Source organism: Zalophus californianus, chromosome 8, assembly GCF_009762305.2.
Source record: "Zalophus californianus isolate mZalCal1 chromosome 8, mZalCal1.pri.v2, whole genome shotgun sequence".
Classification (NCBI taxonomy): Eukaryota; Metazoa; Chordata; class Mammalia; order Carnivora; family Otariidae; genus Zalophus; species Zalophus californianus.
The window spans coordinates 88,313,849-88,332,417 of NC_045602.1; the positions used below are offsets into that span (position 1 = coordinate 88,313,849).

Sequence of the window (18,569 nt, forward strand, 5' to 3'; positions counted from 1 at the left end):
GTTTCTCAGGTTGACAAAGTTCTCAGCTCACTTATCCCCCCTTTGTCCCTTTTTGACAAGGTGCTCCTCTGATGGGCTGCTGCTCAGGGACCCTCCATGGACACAGGCAGGCAGAGGAAATGAGAAGGTTTGTGCGGTGGGTAGGCACTTCCAGCTCATCTGTTTTTAATGTTGGACTTCCGTGTCAGATTTTTTCAAATCAACTTGTTACTTTGGAATAATTTTAAATTTATGGAAAAGTTGAAAAAACAGTACAGAGAATTCCTGAATACCCATCACCCAGTCTCCCCTAACGTTAACATCTTACATTACCCTGGCACATTTGTCAAAACTAAGAAATTAACACGGATGCATTACTATTAAGTAAATTACAGACTTTATTCAGATTTCATCAGTTTTCCACTCATGTGATTCTTCTGTTCCAGGATCCAATCCAGAACACCATGTTGCTTTTAGCTATGTAAAATTTTGTGTGAAGAAAGGACTCAACTGCAAAACACACACACATACATACCATCAGCACCAGCATAAGAACCTAGAAGCCTGCAGCCCCTTTCTCCTCCAGTCTGTCTCATACTACATAATTTTACCAGATTCCTCTTCATTGAACCCATTTTTATTTCCTTCCTTTCTGCCTTAAGAATGCACGGTGGATGCCTGTTGTGGAATATGTCAAATCCAAACACCTTACCAGGCACTCGGGCCTCCCACCCTTTGGTCCATAGGCTCCCCCACCCCTCGGTCTTCTCTAGTTAGGGGATTCCACCCCTCCCCCTCCCTGCCTTTGTTTTTGCTGTTGGTTTCCTTGCATCTCTGATCATGCTTCCTGCATGTCACTTTCTGAAGACCATTTCTCCATGACACACCTTTGTTTGATGTCTGGGCAGATGTTAAGCTTACATTGTTAGTATATTCTCCATTTTCCTTTTAGATCTTTGTGCAACCATATTGCCACGTAAGGGACTTGAGTGGGCCTCCCCAGGCCTCCGTGCTTGGCAGTGATGGAAACCATAGTTCAGTGATGTTCCCTCCTTGCTCAGGGGGAGCAGGATCCTGATTTTGGATTCAAAAAAATTCTCCGTGTGATAAACATGTATATGCTTCTACCAGAATAATGTTTAAAAATAATGCTAAGCCTGTCGGGGCCTGAAGAAGTTGCACACAGTTGTCTACATAATCTTGCTCTCACATAGCCAGGTGTCTGTCCTGGTTGTGCCTGAGACATGGAAGGCACGTGTACGCTGCACACAAATATTTGTTAAATGGACCAGGGAGTAAGGGGATGAGTGAATGGATAAATAATGGCTCCAGTTAAATTCTAATGCCTCATGGCTAGCCTGCCGATACCTATTTTGTGTCATTTACTATACTTGTCTAAATATAAAGTGAGTCTCAATTTAAATGAGGTCCTGTTTTCTCTATGTGAATATTAAAAAGAGCATCAGGCCAACTTGGACATTTTAATTTCTGGGAAGGTAAAAGATTTTTTTTTAAGATTTTATTTATTTATTTGACAGAGAGAGATAACAAGAGCAGGAACACAAGCAGGGGGAGTGGGAGAGGGAGAAGCAGGCTTCCCGCTGAACAGGGAGCCCAATGCGGGGCTCGATCCCAGGACCCCGGGATCATGACCTGAGCCGAAGGCAGATGCTTAATGACTGAGCCACCCAGGCGCCCCAGTTTCTGGGAATGTAAATGAAATACTCAAATATCCACTTCTAATATTTTGTTTATTTCATTATACATACTAGAAACACATATAATTATATTACTTTAAAAATATTCTTTCATCCTCATGTTTCAGAAAATAATTCAGAAATTTCCCATGAATTTTTGCCACTGGTGGCTTTATTATGGCAGATGCTTTTTTGGGTCTCCTAACTGGTTTCAGAGCATGTTATCCTTAAGCAGGGCTGAGTTGTGGGACACATTTTCTTTTCTTTTTTCAAATGAATTTTTTCATTTATTTATAAAATTGCACCATATGGAACCTCTGGGAAGTTTGAAAAACAAAACAAAACAAAATGATAGTAGGATACAGAGGGGTAAAGACCATCACTGGTCAAGAACTTCTAATCCCATCTGGTATCAGACTCCTGGCTGCTCCTTGCATTGTGGCTCTTTTAACAGGATGGTACTTTGCAAAGGCTTGATTGAGACTCTTCATTCTAGTGTTCTAGATCAGTGCTGCCCAAAAGAAATCCAATGTAAGCCACAAAAATGATGTATATAGTTTTAAATTTGCTAGTACCGTTAAAAAAAGCAAAAAGAAACAAATTAATTTTAATAGTGTATCTTACTTAATCCAGTATATCCAAATTTTTATCATTTCAGCATATAATGAACATAAAAATTATTGATGTGGTATTTTGCATTCCTTTTTTGAATTAAGTCTTCAATACGTGGGGTCTGTTTTACCCTTACTTCACATCTCAGTTCAGACAGTCCCATCTCATGTGTGTAGGAGCTAATGTGGCTGATGGGTGTGTTGGACAGTGCAGCTCTAGATTTCACTGAGGGGGGCTTGGGGGTTTAGGAAGACCTGGGTTTGAATGCCTGTTCCATTACTTACTTCCTGTGTGGCCCCCTGACCAAATTACTATCCTGCAGAGCTGTCATGGGCCTTCAGTGAGATGAGTTACCTGAAAGCACTTCTCCCAGCATCTGGCCCATAGTAGGCGCCAGTATATATGTCTGTTCTCTTCCCAGTTTTTTAAAATGGAGGTGCAGGGTGGGGTGGGAGAAGGGCAGAGTCATCAGGAGCAAGAAAACCTGGGTGTATGTCCTCACTTCAGGAAGAGCTGAGCACAGATGCAACGACTCGGTTGGGGAGAGGGTGGGGTGCTGACCTGGTGAGCAGACACCCCACGAACCTCACATCCTGCCTACCATACTTGAACTCCTTGTACCTCACACATGCACCCTTCTTGCGTCATCCACCCAATTCAGGATGTACTCTTTAATCATTTTTATTCTGAGCCACAATGACTGATTCACCCAACACTGGAACAGTTCGCTGCTTCTTCCTTTTTTTTAAAGTGATCTTTAAAGGACTGTTTATAATATCAACTAGTGCTTGGAATGTGGACCATTCCTTTCAGGTTCATTACTGACTCTGTGTTAACTTTGTCCCTTCTATCACTATTCTCACAAAGCACATCCTGAGACCACTGTTGACTGAGTTAGTCTCAGTCTTGTGTGTTTCCTCCAAATAGATCTTTGGTTTTGCTAACAAAGTCAATGGTAGAGTGCTTTCCACTGTGAGAGTCTGAGTAGGAAGCCCAAAGGAAGGTGGCTCCTCACTTGCTGCTTGGTGATTTTGGAAACACAGCTTTGCCCTGTATCTAGGCATATGTGGTACAGTTCAACACCCACACATTAAAGATGAGGAAATTGGAGCCTGGAGAGGTTTCAAGGGCCTTTTGAAGGCTGTGCCTTTTGTGTGTAAATCAGCAAAGAACATTTGAGTTCCACACCAGCTCTTCCCAATTCAGTTTTACTTTTTTTTTTTTTTTTAGATTTTATTTATTTATTTGACAGAGAAAGAGCGAGAGAGGGAACACAAGCAGGGGCAGTGGGAGACGGAGAAGCAGGCTTCCCGCCGAGCAGGGAGCTCGACGCGGGGCTCGATCCCAGGACCCTGGGATCATGACCTGAGACGAAGGCAGACGCTTAACGACTTAGCCACCCAGGCGCCCCATTTTTTTTTAAGAGAAGAACCTAGAAATTAACGTCTTCCTCTCCTGCCTGTCTGCTCATTCATTTTCTTTGTCAAAATGCAACATTTACCCTTCAAAACAAAAACAACCTATGCAACCTCCCAGTACATTTCTACATAGAGTATTTGATCCTTACAAGAGCTCTGTCAGGTCAGAAATAATTTATCCACTTTACAGAGAAGGAGGTAAGACCCAGAGAGGTTAAATTACCTGTCCAAGGTCATAGTGCTAATAATGCTAATAAGGAGTGGAGCCAAGGGCCCATACCCGGTCACTGCTGTCCCACAGGGCCACGTGTGTTCTGGAATCCCAGTCCTGACTTACGAGCTGTAGGTGAGCTCCTCAGTATTTTGGAAGTTCAGTTTTTCTCAGATACAGAAAGGAGATGTAGCAGTCTTTAGTGGGGTTAAATGGCACAACGTGTGTCGAGCCCGGGGTGCTGCCCTGGATGCCACAGTCTCTCCCTGGGTGTGGTGTGTGTATTTGAGGCTGCCTGGTGGTGTCCTGTGCTTCTCGAGCACCTTCTCACGTGCGTGCTCTGTCTGCTGCTGGGCCTGCCTCAGTTGGCTCCTGGCTGTGGTGCTTGGGTAGATCTAGATCTCCTTCTAGTGTGGTCTGAAGTTCTGCTCTCTCCCTTGGGAGTTCTGGGAGACTCTTGGACTGGTCTAACCATTATTAAACTCTCTCCCCCCACACCCGTCTCTTTAAATGAGCAGGTTCTTATCCCTATTCATAAAAATAGACATTTTTCACACAAAGGCCTATAGTTTCTTTGCAGGATGAAGCACAGAACGGCAGTGTTTCAAGAGATGAAGGCAGACATAGCCAGTGCGCCTGTGTCCCTGGCAGTGGGACCCTGGGGGGCTGCTGGTCTCCCAGCTGCCCTGGCTCAGGGCTCCACCCCCTGTCCAGCCTGGGCCCAAGTGGGAGGTGGGGGCTATAAACCGTGGCTCAGCCTCAGGCTCCCTCCTTCCCGGGTTGTTCACTCACCTACACCCCATCCTGGGGGGCTCCTGTGCCTTCACAGGCTTCCCTAGAGAGAGCGAGCCAGCCCCTAACCCACATCCCACACTAGGCTGGATCCCCCTCCTTGCCGCCTGGAGGCAGCACCTTCTTCTCCCACTGAGTGTGTGGGGTTTTTGCCCCAGCAGGGCTCACTGGTTGGGTTTGCTGAGTTTGGGAGTTCAAGAAATTGTCTGCCACGCCCAATGAGTCAGTCGAGTAGCTGTCCAGAACTCAGGCAGAAGCTGGTGTTTGTCACTGAGGCAGGTGCTGGGGAGAGTGGCCTCCTCAAACAACAGAGAGCCTGAAACAATGTTTATATTTCCCACTTATTTCCACGAGGAAAACATGAAGAAAACTGTGGGTGCCTCTGAGTAATATGTTGTCCCCATGTTGTGGCTGAACCAGCCTGTGGTTAAAATAGGGGACCCCCTTCTCTGATGTTTGTGTTCTTCCATTTCCTTCATTTGGGTCTCAGTTATGCCATCAAGACATCAAGATAATAAAATGTGAGCAGAGTAGAACATACGCATCGGTAGACACTTTGGACTGCATCTGGAATGTTTTTTTCTGATTGCTGAAAGTTCTCCTGTCAGGACTTGAATGGTGATTATTTTTCTGTATATTGACCAGAATAATTTGACAGGGACATGCTGCAGGTAAACAGTTCTTTCTGAATCGATGTGAATAAAATCCCTTATGAGATGGGTTCAGTGTGTGTGCATTTTTTTTAAACAAAAAAAGATTGGATTGTTAGAGCTTCAGAGAAGAGTGAAGACAGCTGTGTTTGTTTTCTTTGGGAACTTAAATAAAAAGTCTTGTTTTAAATCCTTAATCTGAAGAGGCAAATTAATGTAACAAAATAAACAGAGGACATCACATTTACTTGAGTCCAGAACCTCTTGAGCGGTGCAGACGTCATGAGGAGTGGGGGGCGGAGTCCCCGGTGTCTTGGGGCAGCAGTTGGTTTTCCTGCCCCCGGGGGACGGCAAGGAAGCCCAAGCCAGGCCCTGCCTGGGACAGTCAAGGACACTCCTAGTTCACGTTAGTTCACCAGGAACACAGCAAGGCAGAAGAGAAGCGTTCTGGACAGGAAGTGGGAACTTAAAACATTTGACACAAACAAGACTCATCCAGGATTTTATATTGTGATTTTAGCTGATTAAATTGGCACATTTATAATGTTACAATTAACCTTCTGTACTACAGTGGAAGAAATGGGGAGACGGCGTCTCCTCCTTAAAGGCATTCTTGTGCTCCTGCAAGCGGCCAAGTCACTCCTGAGTGTAGACACGCTCTGTTGTTCTGCCGTTAGTCATTTTTCCCCTGGTTCTGTTAGGCTGGCTCCATGCCCCTGTGGCCGGCCAGTGGTGGCCTGGCCTTGGCTGTTGTGAGCACATTTCGGTGCCATTCTTGTTGTGGTTTCTAGCCCCTTAGTCACTGGGGCGGCTGTTTTGTACACTTAACCTAGTGTCGTCGCCTGTGTTTTGCATTCCCAGAGTGATTTTAACTTCAGAGGAGGGCAGGCAGTGTCTCTGCATCCTTGGCGTGTGCCTTTCAGTAATTTTCCTAGTGGTTGAAAATGTCATTACTGAGACTTAGACTTTTGCCTGGTTGGGACAAAGATGATGGTAACCGGAGTGCTTAGTGCCTTCTTAGTGTTTGCATAGAATAAAATCACACAGTCCCTATAGCAGTCCTAGAAGGAGGGACTGCCATCACCTCCACCCTACAGATGAGGACTCTGTGGCACAGAGAGGTTGAGTAACTTAGGTGAAGTCACACAGCACTAAGAAGTAGAGCTGGGATTTGAATGCAGGGAGTGAGGCGTTAGAGTGTATGCTCTTTGCTACCAAGTGAATTTGCTGGACTGCTCGATGCAAGTGCAAATTGTATGTGAAATACGAGTACCTAGGGCCAGTCATTCAGATGGATTTAGAAACTCATTTGTGGGGGCGCCTGGGTGGCTCAGTCGTTAAGTGTCTGCCTTCAGCTCAGGTCATGATCCCAGAGTCCTGGGATGGAGCCCCACATCAGGCTCCCTGCTCGGCGGGAGGCCTGCTTCTCCCTCTCCCACTCCCCCTGCTTGTGTTCCCTCTCTCGCTGTGTCTCTCTGTCAAATAAATAAAATCCTTAAAAAGAAACTCATTTGTGTTTAACATTTCCAACAACTGCTAAAACAAATATCTCCTTGCCATCAAACGTAGAAAAAGACAGTTCATATTGAATGGGGTTTTAGATTGGGAGAGAGAATCCTGTGATGTCAGTTCGGGAGATCTATCTTATTAGCTCTTCCCCTCAGAACAGAACCTACCTACAACATTGAGGTGAACACTTTCCTGACTACACATTTGTAAGGATTTGGGAGGGTGTGGGAAAGAAAGGCCCCTGTCCAATATTACTTGCATTATATTCAGCCTACTAATTTAGCAACTGTCTTGCTTTGCCAGCCATTGGGCCAGAGTTTAGTTTTATTTTTAGTAAATGTGTGATTCTGTGGGTCTACTTATTTTACAACATAAAAGAATGTTGGATCTGGATGGGAGCCCAGAGGCCGCTGACCTGCCTCCCCTGTTTCTGGACTTGGCAGGTTTGTGCGGCTCCCACAGGCCGAGCTGGGCCCGGCCTTGGCATTGGGCTGCCTGGAAGCGCCGGGCTGGCCTGTCGGATCGGTGAGCACTATTTACTGAGCAGCTTGGCTACACTCTATGCTGGGCTTCAGAGCTGCACGATGAAAGAGGACAGATAGGACACCAGTCCCCTCCGTGTGTGCCATTTCTTTGTCATTATGGCAAATTATTCCCAAAGGCGTCAGTTTACGTTTTATCTGAGAGGTTGAGTTGTAAAAATCTACTTGAAATTCCAGTGATTGCTCAATTAAAGAAGTTCACCATACTGATTTAACTCACTGAGTGGCCTCTATTTAGTCTGAGACAGTGAAGTGTTTTGTTCTAGACTTTTGAAAATTTACATTGGGTAGAAAAACTCAAGATGGGGGGGCGCCTGGGTGGCTCAGTCGGTTAAGCAGCTGCCTTTGGCTCAGGTCATGATCCTGGGGTCCTGGGATCGAGCCCCGCGTCGGGCTCCCTGCTCAGCAGAGAGCCTGCTTCTCCCTCTCTGCCTGCCTCTCTGCTTACTTGTGCTCTCTCTCTATCTCTCTGTCAAATAAATAAAATAAAATCTTAAAAAAAAAAAACTCAAGATGGTACTTGAGGCTACATACATGTAAACATATATTACATATGTGCCCACTGCAGCACGGGTGCAACACGGGGGACTCCCTCCACTCATTTCACCTCCTCAGGTGGAGATGGCACCCCCATGAAGGCAGGGAGGGGTCTCTGCTTGCAGCCACGTGCTCCCTGCAGGGCCCTTCGAGCTCTGATGAATGGGAGAACCGTGCGTGACTTACAGTGGTGGAGGGACCTCCTGAGACCAGACCTGTTCCCTGGGCCCAGCAAGGCTTTCCTGCTGCCAGCATCACAGTCTTCGCCTGCCACCAGCTGATGTCCGTGCTCTTCTTCCTGTAAGATCTGGAGGCAGAGAAGAAAAACTGTCTGGCTAGGACACCAAGGGCCATACTCGCATCGGGGCTGGACAGCGTGTGACACTTTGCCTGGGGCTTCTGCTCCGTGGACTTGGCTCATCATCCAGATGAAAGACCAGGTCCAGAGAGACAGCAGCCCCCGTCACCACGACCACATGTGGAAAGGAGAGCCAGACAAGTCTGTGTGGTGAGAATGAGGCCCCCTTGTCCTGCACTGCCGAGGGCACGATTAAGCACGAGGTACCTGAGTCCGCTTGAGATTTTCTCCATCACATCATATGGCGCCTTTGTCCATGTGACTCTTGAGACGTCCTGAGAGACACCATTGCAAAAGCAAAATATTAGAACTTGGTTATTTATTGATAACCATGAACAGAATAAAAAATTGATCCTACTTTCTAGGCTGCTGCTTTAAGTATAACTGAAAGGGGGAGAGTGTTTTCTTTTCTGGGGCACTGTATGGCAGCTGACATTTATTCTAGCATTTTTTTATTTAATAAAGGAATCTGAAAGTATGTTTAAAGTGCTCCTTTCAGGCTAAAAAGTAGAAGCTTCTTCAGAGGGAAGGAGGCAGCTCTGTACCAGCAGCCTCCAACTTCCTCAAGACCAGATGTGAGGGAGAATGCAAGCTGTGACTGGAACAGGGACCGGAGTGCTCCACTGGAAACATTTGCAGGCTCACATCTGGGGGGAGAGCTTCCGTGGCCCTGCCCGCAGAAGCTCCTCGTGGACCGTGTTGTGTTTCTCCTGGGCTGGAAAATGCTGCCTACGATATCCCATGGTGAGAGAGAAGCCTCAGGTGACATGGTGTGAGGCCTGGCCAGGAGTGATCTGGAGTTACCTGGTGGTGAGAGGGCTTGGCGGCAAGTGTGTGCTTTTAATCGTCAGTCTCCATCTGATACCTCATCACCCCACAGCAGGTGAATTTTTGTGTTCAACCCTTTTGACTTTCTGTGTTGTACCTCTTGGAGAAAAATGACTATCTTGATCAGATTATAATTCTCCCCACAAAAAGTTTTATTTAGCAAAATAAAAAGCATTATATTATTTGTATCCGTATTCTCCATTTTTTATACTTCCCCACCAGATGACTTCGTAGCTTATCATAAGTATATGTGTATATACATATATATATATATATACACACACACACCTTGGAAATATATCAATTTCATGTCTTATTAAATAATCAAAGTTGAAATTAAAAGCCCAGTAAAAATAGCTTTTATGTTTGCATCACTGTGAGCTATGTATCTGGAGCTTCTAGGAGGTGTGTCTTTTATGAATTCCCCCAAAGTGATACCTGCTTTGCAATGCGTGTCGGGGTTGTTGTCAAGATGACAGTGACAAAAGACCACATTCTCAGGTGCATCCAGCAGTTGGCATAAGGCTGGAGATCATTCTCTCTGCACATAACTGCATAATGGATGCCTCTGTGAAGTTGGGAACAAAACTGTAGTTGTGTGAAATGGCGCCAGAATGTTTCTTTAACAAATCTGTCCATTGCTTATGATAAAGGAAGTTCGCAGAACTAAACAGGCGAGAAGACTTCCAAGTGCTTCTTGACATCGTGAGTGATGTTGCTTTAAACTTTCCTGCAATCAGGTGGCATAATTCTGTGTATGTGAGTGTTAACAAAAACCGTGATGAAAATCTTCTTTCCCACTATTACAATCAGATTGGCATCTTATTTTTATGGGTTGTGGCTGATGGGTTGTAACTTCCAAAATGTTGATTCTTTTTCCTATGGAGTTGTGTAGCACCTGAGAGAACAGATTGTTAATGGGGATGGGTAAATTACCAAACTTCCATTGCACCTAATTATGTTGCGGTGACTTAGGGCGAATTTTTCTTCACTTTAGTCCCACAGCCTGTGTGCACTGAAAATTACCCGCAAATTGTTAAAAAAAAATATTCACTGGGTGTCTGGCATCTCTCTTCCTTTTTAAGTCAAATGACCTGACACACATGAGATGGGGTAACCAACAGGTTTAACACGCAAGACCAAGGCTCAAATTAGTAATTTTTAGAGTGTCCAGTTTGGAAAGTATTTGATTAAACGTTTAATGGTATGCAAAGCACTATATGCTATACATAAATATAAAATATATTCAGAAAAATATAAAGAATGTTGTGATATTTTGCCCACTGGAAACAAACAGTTTTGTTTGGGGGAGATAACTCCAGTTAACTGTAATAATTGATTTAATACAGTACAGGAGTCAGTAAGAACTGTGAAAGACCACATAGTAACTATTTTAAGCTTTGTGGGCCACATATAGTCTAAGCTCTGGGCGGGGGCAGAAAAGCAGCCCTAGATAATCTGTAAATGAGTGGGGAGAAGGCAAGGCCAGGTTGCAGATGAGAGGGGAGGAGGTCCCTGTGTGCCATGGACAGGGTAGGAGGAAGGACAGTGACGTGCCACTTGAAGGGAGAAGTGGGGGGGGTGTTCTTAGAGAAGTGGTCGGGAAGGTCCTTTCTTGACACCAAAAGAAGGGGGTGGTTGTGAAATTGGCACATTCGGAGTGGTTTTAGTGTAGATAAAGACATGGGCAACCATCACCACCATCAGTATAGAACATTTCCATCACCTCAGGAGGATACCCCACGCCCTGTATTGCCACTCCACCCCGCACCTCTACCCCTCACCCCAGCCCTGAGCAACAGCGCTTCCTCTGGGCTTTCAGATGAATGGGGTCACATAGCATGTGGCCTTTAGTGACTGGCTTCTTTCACTCAACGTAAGGTTTTCGAGGCTCATCCATTGTAGCGTGAATCGGTACTTCATTCCCTTTTAAGTGTGAGTACCATTGCACAGGTATACCACATTTTGTTCATCCATTCATCATGGATGGGCACTTGGGTTGTTCCTACCTCTACCTTTATTTTTAATGATTGTATAGAAAAATGAATATAGGGGCACGTGGGTGGCTCAGTCATTAAGTGTCTGCCTTCGGCTCAGGTCATGATCCCAGAGTCCTGGGATCGAGCTCCACATCGGGCTCCCTGCCTCGGGGGAAGCCTGCTTCTCCCTCTCCCACTGCCCCTGCTTGTGTTCCCTCTCTCGCTGTGTCTCTCTCTGTCAGATAAATAAATAAAATCTTTAAAAAAGAAAAAGAAAAATGAATATACACTCCTCATTTTGAGAACGAAGTCATCCTTTTTCTCACATGACAACTAGCTGACAAAGGGAAAATACTGGCATAATGCTGAGTCCCTTGGAAAGAACGTGTCCTACACAGCTTCATTAACTCCTTACCAGACCTGGGTCCAACTCAGGGTTTGATCACAAGACTTTCCCAAGTTTTCCTGGCCAGTGAACAATTATGGGCAATGTAGAGTCCAAAGACCATGTTCTGGTGCATCAGATGAGTGCATGATGCCCAAAAATAAACACCGAAAGCTTTAGAACAGTTTGTTCTGCCTGTGCATGGACGCAATATGCCAAGTCTGTATGTCAGGATATTCTAATAAGAATTCCGCAGGACACTAGATTCATGGATAGTCGCTGTTGGTGAACCGCCCCCCAAACTTGCCCACACTCTTGCAGTCCATGGAATTCCTAAAGTGTGGCTCAAGTGCTTTTATCACAGACCTCGTTTGGGAACTTGGCATCAGTCAGCTGCAAAGCACAGGTGATATATAAACCAGGAGATGCTGGTTCCTGTACCTCTCACCTCTGGCAGGACTTTTGAAAGCCCAGGCTAGGATCTCCCTTGGATGCACCCCTTCCCAACTTCCCATACTCCCCGGACCCCCGTTTGCCTTTGTAGTTGTGAACCACCACCCTGCGCTAGGCCCTCCATGACCCCTCTCCCCTGGCTGGCTCCACACCCTGCCATCCCCTCCTGGCTTGTGAGGGGCAGGTGTGCTTTTTTCCTGGTGGTCCATTCTGGTGCCACCTGACCTCCCCAGCGGCCATAGTTCTTGGCTGAGCTGTCGACTGATGGCAGGCCTGTCACAGCTACTTGTAATGGAAAAGCGCACTGATATGCCCGGGTCTGCGTGAGTCTGAGGAAGAAGGGTATCCAATCCAGCAGCTAGTGAAGGGCCAAGTTTAAGGGTGTGGGGCATCCCCTCAGCAGAGGGCTGTGCTGAGTGAGGCTGTGCCTGCACACTGAGGCCTGTGCTGTGTATCTTTCACACTGGAAACAGTGTGTGCTTAGTAAATACTGGAGCTGATGTATCATTAGGCCAGGTGGTGTGCTTTCTCCTCTCCACCCCAAAGACTGCTTGGCATGCGGGAGATACTTCCTAGTATTGAGTGCCCAGAGTATGGCAGTCAGGCCAATGAGAACAGGAGTTCACAGAGCTCTGGATGCTAAACAGAGGATTTCTTGCTTACTTACTACAGACTCTTTTTTTTTTTTTTTTTTTAAATGCGAGTTGGAAAGGAAAAGAAGGAAAAGTGCAAGAGAGGGAGAACGAAGAGGAGTCTGTGGTATGAGAAGGCAGGGGAAAGACGTGGCCCATCTCTGGGATCCCGGCTGCAGATTTGAAGGCATGCAGCTTTGTAGAAGCAGGGGAGTGAAAAGGAAAAAGTGAACCGATTTTTAAAAGGAACCCTGAGATTTTGGCTCCTTGACTGAAAAGGGAAGTACTTTACAAATGTATCTGCAGCTGGCAGATGGTTAAAAAAGAAGGCGAATTTGGTTCTCTGTGAAGTGAGGGAAGCTCTTTGGAGACAGGAATAGGTAAATAACAGATGTCTTCATCTGCCCCCTCCCTCCAGTGTTCAGGAGGCCGAGAGGTAAGGAGAGCCTCTGTAAGTGGGGGACGTGTGCCAGGCTGCAGGTGTCCTCCCGTGCCCCGGGGGGGGGGTGTCAGTTAGGAACCCGGGACTCAGCTGAGCATCCCCTCCCGCCCCCAGTCCCAGGACAACCCTAGCCCTGCAGACTGCAGTGTCTGCTGTTGGCTCCAAGCACCCAGCCACTGTGTGTCCCCACCCCTCCCCGGCCTGGGCATTTAAAGAGCTGTCTGTTTTATTTGGGAAACCCACGTTCTTGGAGACCTGTTTAATTAAGTTCCCATTTACACCTAATGCTGGCATACATGGTGGATTTCTCTCTTTGGAGCTATTTTTAGGTCGTTTTCTGGAAAGATGCCTCTTTCCCTGCAGGCAGCCTCTGACTATGTGCCAGATAGCTCAGCTTTTGCGTTTTTTCTTCTGAGGACTTACTATTTTTGTGGGGTTTTTTAGTGCTTATTTGACCTGGACTTCTGATAAGGTGTTTAAAAAATAGCTTTTGGGCCTCCTGTGGGCTATCGGCCTTTTAGAATTACTCTTCCAATTTAAAATACCTGCTTTTTGTCATCACTTCATTCTGGAATGAGTAAGTCCAGATATTTGGAAGATTTCTCTAATTGCCCTTCCAGCTTGGGTGTTGACTGGCCTCGTTACCTGATGCCCGTCCCACAGTGTAAAGGGCCAGGCGACCTGTCCCATCTTGTGGACCTTCGAGAAACTGACACTAGAAACTTATGCAGACAGGTTGCCGTTTGCTGGTCTGTAGGTCTGTGTGTTTTTCAATAGCTGGAATCCATGTTATCGTTAGGGTCTACAGGAAGTGTCTCTAGGTCATTTCCTTCAAAGCCTCCTTTGTGGAATGAGGAATAGAGGCCAAGAGGGGTCAAGTCTCACTCAGGGTCACACGGCTGGTCAGTTAGGCAGAGCTGGCTCTCTGGAATCCCTAGAAGTTGTGTCAGGTGGCATTTGGGACGGTCAGTCCCTGAGACCATCACAGGGCACCTCTGAGAGGGGATGATGGTCGAGACTGTCCCCTGCCTGGGGGTGCTCTCCTGCCTTCCTAGGCCCCTAGCCTCCCTGGCCTGCTGGGGCTGGCTCACAGCTAGCTCATCCTCCCCCTCTAGCTTGGCATTTCACCGTGGCCTGGGTCCTGTCCCTGACATTCACTGTCGTTTCATCCTGGGCATGCAGCCTCCAGCCCTGAGCATGGTTCCTGCACCTCTCTTCTCCCCTGGGGCCCTGTTGGGGAGAGGGGAGCAGACATTCCTATCTAGTCTGTTTGGAGAGTATCTGGGACCAGCTGCTTGAAACATGTGCAGAGAAGGCCCTGGCTTGTCTGCCTGTAGGGTGGCTCAGGCAGTGGAACTAGATTTGGACAATGTGCATAGGACCTGGGCTTGCAGCTGCAGAAGTAATGCTGTTTTGTGATCACAGGCTGTGCCCTGAACTGCATGGCTCAGGTCTGGGCACAGTGACTAGAGTAGATCCTGGTGGGGTGCAAGGTTTACCCCAGCAGGGGCCGGGGGAGCTGCACCTCACACCCTTCCCAGGCCCACTGAGGCCGAGGAAGACAGAAAACCAGGGCTCAGCATGGTGGACCGCACCACTGCTTATGGTCTGACTCCTGACTTGTGGGGCCACAGTCCTGGGGTAGGTGAGCCCCGACAAACATCCTCTGAGCCTGGGCACGGGTTGCGTAGAGGCTGCGGTTTGTGTCCCAGTGCTGGCCCTTGCCGGGGTCTCCTGCTTGGGAAGCCAGCATGAAAAAGTGTGTAAAAAACCCTGGAACAAGGAGGAGAGTGATCACAGAAGAAAGGAAGAGGCCTTTGCCTGCTGTGTGCATACAGGCCCTGCACTTGCGCCTTGCACTGGGTCCCCCAGGTTAGGTAGGTGGCCCCTGGTGGCCTCAGTTATTTGCGATCTAGAAGGTAGAACCTTTTCGTGGAGTTGGGCTGTGGTTAGTGAGGAGCAGGCCTCTAGTGTGGCTGCCCTGCAGCTGGACCCGCAGCAGCACCCTGTTGGTTTTCCGGGCGGGCAGGCAGTCTCTGGAACGTGGTGCCCGGTGGCTGGCATTTGCTCTCTCTCCATGACCAGCACACTCGGAGGTCCCTTCTAGATGCCAGGGACAGCAGGAACCTCAGGGACTGTAAATGGCATTGACTGCATGTGTTTAAATGAAAAAACAAAACAAAGCCACAGTCTAAACCCTGAGATTACACCTGTAGTAAGTGTACACGGCAGTAAAATTTATGCCCCTAAAGAATAAATTCCCAACAGTGCAAGGCAGGGATTACTTTAAAAGTCTGCCTGGGTGGCTCAGTCATTGAGCGTCTGCCTTGGCTCAGGTCATGATCCCAGGTCCTGGGATCGAGCCCTGCATCGAGCTCCCTGCTTGGCGGGAAGCCTGCTTCTCCCTCTTCCACTCTCCCTGTTGTGTTCCCTCTCTCGCTGTGTCTCTCTCTGTCAAGTAAATAAAAATAAAATCTTAAAAGAAAAAAAAGTCCACGTGATGAATAATCTAAAAATAAAACTCAGCTTGGGGTGTGCAGGGAGGAAGGGGCCCGATGGACTGCCTCACTGGCTCTCAGTGTGTGCCTTGCAGGGGACATTTGGCAATGTCTGAAGACAGCTAAGGGGGGGGAAGTTTGCTGAGCATCCTCCAGTGCATATGACAGACCCTACCACAGAGAAATGTCCCTGGTGCCAAGGCTGAGAAACAGCATCTCTCTTTAAAGAGACTGTGGGGCAGTTGCCCTGACAAAGTGGGGAGCCCCTCCCTGACAGCCTGCCCTGGCATCCTGCTCACCTCATCTGCTCTATGTGCTCAGTTCTGGCGCCGCTTCTCGTCCCCACATTATCTGCTCCATCACCAGGCCCTTCAGGGCCCAGAGCAAAGAAGAGGAGAAAAGCCTTTTCCTTGTTGGTGGTCTCTCTCCTGGGGTTTTCTATTTGCCATGGGGTCCTGCAGGACCGTCACAGTCTGGGGGCACCCCGTGGCTTGGTGCAGGGCTGTGTGGCCAACACAGCCTCCCAGCTCTGTTGCCCAGGCCGTTGGGGACGGATGGTGGGAGGGAGTGGGGAATGGCCCTGGGGACAGAGAGACCCCGGAGGCAGGTGGGACCAGCTGAACGGCAGCAGGTCCAGCCCCTCTACATGTGGATCTCGTGAGTGAGAGTATCTGTTTACCTCTTCCTCAGCTCACCCTGCAGAGCTTCTGAGCTTCTGAGCACACTGCTCAGAGGGCACAACCACAGTGGGGTGTAAACAGGGGCGTGCATGCTGGTGCCTTGGGAAGCCAGCATAAATGCTGCCTTCCCAGCAGATGACTTCATGTTCCTTAGAGGGACAATCATGTCCTCCTAAGAGAATTCTGTCCAGTGCTGCTAAGCCAGCAACATCCCACCGATTTGTCTAACAGGTTTAAAATCAGTACCAAGGCACATGGAGTCAGAAAAGAATGTCGGTTGAGAGGCAGCTGTTTTAAAGAAAGTCATTGGTTATACTTCCCAAGAAAATGGGGGACACAAGCAATGACTGCGGGCCACATTTGGATTTGCATTGAGGCCTGGCTAGGTTTTGTTACTGCGGGGCTCACAGCAGGCATGGAGATGGTCCCTGAGAGGCTCGCTTGGCCCAGTGGTCATTCAGAGAGGGTGGCCACCTCCGCCCCTTGCCCACCCTCACAGGACAGAATAAGGGGATGCAATCACAGCTGGTGGAGTGGAGGGAGGAAGGCAGCTCCCTCCTCCTGGACCTCACAGGGTCACCCCGAGCCCTTCTGTGGACGGCAAGCCCCATCATGGCCCCACAAGCCTGGAGCGTCCCCTGCTTTCAGGTCTAGTGTAGGCAGGGTCCTGAAACCTTTTAAAAGAGAGCCTGAAGGGGAATTCTCCGGTGACTGCATTTCAGCTGTTCCAGGGGCCTTCCATCATCTGAGATTTCCTGATGTGAAGCCCTGACTAGATGCGTTCGACTTACCGTTTGGGTGGTGTCTTCTCTCCCTGCCTCCACCCTCGAGATGCCGTTTGCACCACCTGCCTCTGTGGTGACAACCAGAACCGTTTGCAGAGACCCTGCCAGCTCCTGCCAGCAGGTGACTTGCCCTTGTTTGATCCGGTCATTAACTTGTTTCTCAAGTCCCTGTATTTTCTCCAAATTGGAAATGGGACCAAACTAAGGCTTTATTACATTCCAATTAAATGATACGCAAAGCCTAACCTTTAAAGTAGAGCAGCTTATGTGACCGTGTACACTCACGAAAATAACTTTTGGGGTGGAGCAGGGCACGTGTCTGCCGTGGGCGAGAGCGGCCACGTGTCTGCCGTGAGTTTCTCAGACACCTTCACGGAATGCACTCTCTTCAAAGCTCAGCAGCGCTGTTGCCTCGTGTCTGGATGCCTTGCTTGCTTGTTGGTCATGAGGGCCGCCCGCCTCTGCACTGTGCCCCAGCAGCGTTTCCCTGGGGCGGGCAGAAGCTCTGTGTATGCGTGTCCCGCCACTGTCCGACCCTCCAGCTCAAGGGGTCTCTATGTCCTGTTTTTCCACAGAAACCAATGGAAGGTTCTGCATTATTTGTTCACTTAAAAGAAAAAAGCAGATGTGTGTTTCTCTCAGCTCCGTGGAATACTGAGATGATCATACTTTAAAGTGCTTGAAGGCCAGCCGGTAGCGGGGACCACTGGGGGACTCTCACCTGGACTCCGAGGCTGCCCTCAGGCTCTGTGGCCACTCTCTGGGAATTTCATGAGCCAGAGTGCGTGAATGGGAGGGCAACAGGCCCTCCCGGCCTGGGAATTCTGCTCTGTGTCCAGGGTTGTTCCAGGGACTCGAGGGGTGTTCTGAACATGTCACGAACTAGGGGATTTGTGGCAGGAGAGACCCAGGGTCACTTAATTCTTGCAGGTCTGTCCCTGTACCAGCACCAAAGTTAATCGAGATCATTCTTAACACCTTCTGCCCAGCTTGCATTTGGGTTAGTAAGTCTGTTTCGTGGCTGAAATCGAGCTTGGCACACCTGTGTGGCTGGGCTCCGCCTTCTCCGGAGGTGAGAGTCCCACATGAGCCCTCAGGTGCCCGAGGCGGGGCCTGGCCTGCCCCAGCTGGAGGAAAGGCTGTGGGGCTGGATGTGCTTCTCTGAGGAGGGGTGCTGTGGCTGTGTGAGGTTACAGAGGGTGGGAAAACGGGGGGACGAGGGTGCAATGGTGAGAGAAGACGGAGCGCCGTGTTTTATAATTATCCTGTCATTGAGTGTAAACAGAGAGGTCTGTTTACAGAGGTTCGTTTTTATGAGCTACAATTATTATTTCTGGATAATTCTGGTATATGGTAATCATTAGAGTAAGCTGTGTATCTGATTAAATAAAGAATTTGTCTCTAATTTATGCCAATTTAAAGATGTCTTCTGTGTTCTCTGTCTCTGGGGGAGGGGAGGCAGGTTGCTATGGAGACGGCATAAGAAAAAGAGACAGCAAGGAAGCTTAGCAGTTTCGATTTGGAAAATATTTGTGATGTAGGTAATTATATACGTAATAATGTTATGCAGCAGAACCATCTG

General features: G+C 48.1%; 1 protein-coding gene and 1 long non-coding RNA gene across 4 annotated transcripts in view; one reads left to right on the top strand and one right to left on the bottom strand.

Annotated features, from left to right (window-relative positions):
• SH3RF3 (SH3 domain containing ring finger 3) overlaps nt 1-18,569 on the top strand; it is a 364,525-nt gene that overhangs the window by 46,773 nt on the left and 299,183 nt on the right. The window lies entirely within an intron of this gene.
• LOC113937481 lies at nt 1,718-17,233 on the bottom strand. Its single transcript, XR_003524623.1, has 4 exons — nt 16,994-17,233; nt 8,513-8,580; nt 8,134-8,254; nt 1,718-2,187 (listed from the first exon to the last, which is right to left on the bottom strand). It is a non-coding gene; the product is annotated as an uncharacterized LOC113937481 (long non-coding RNA).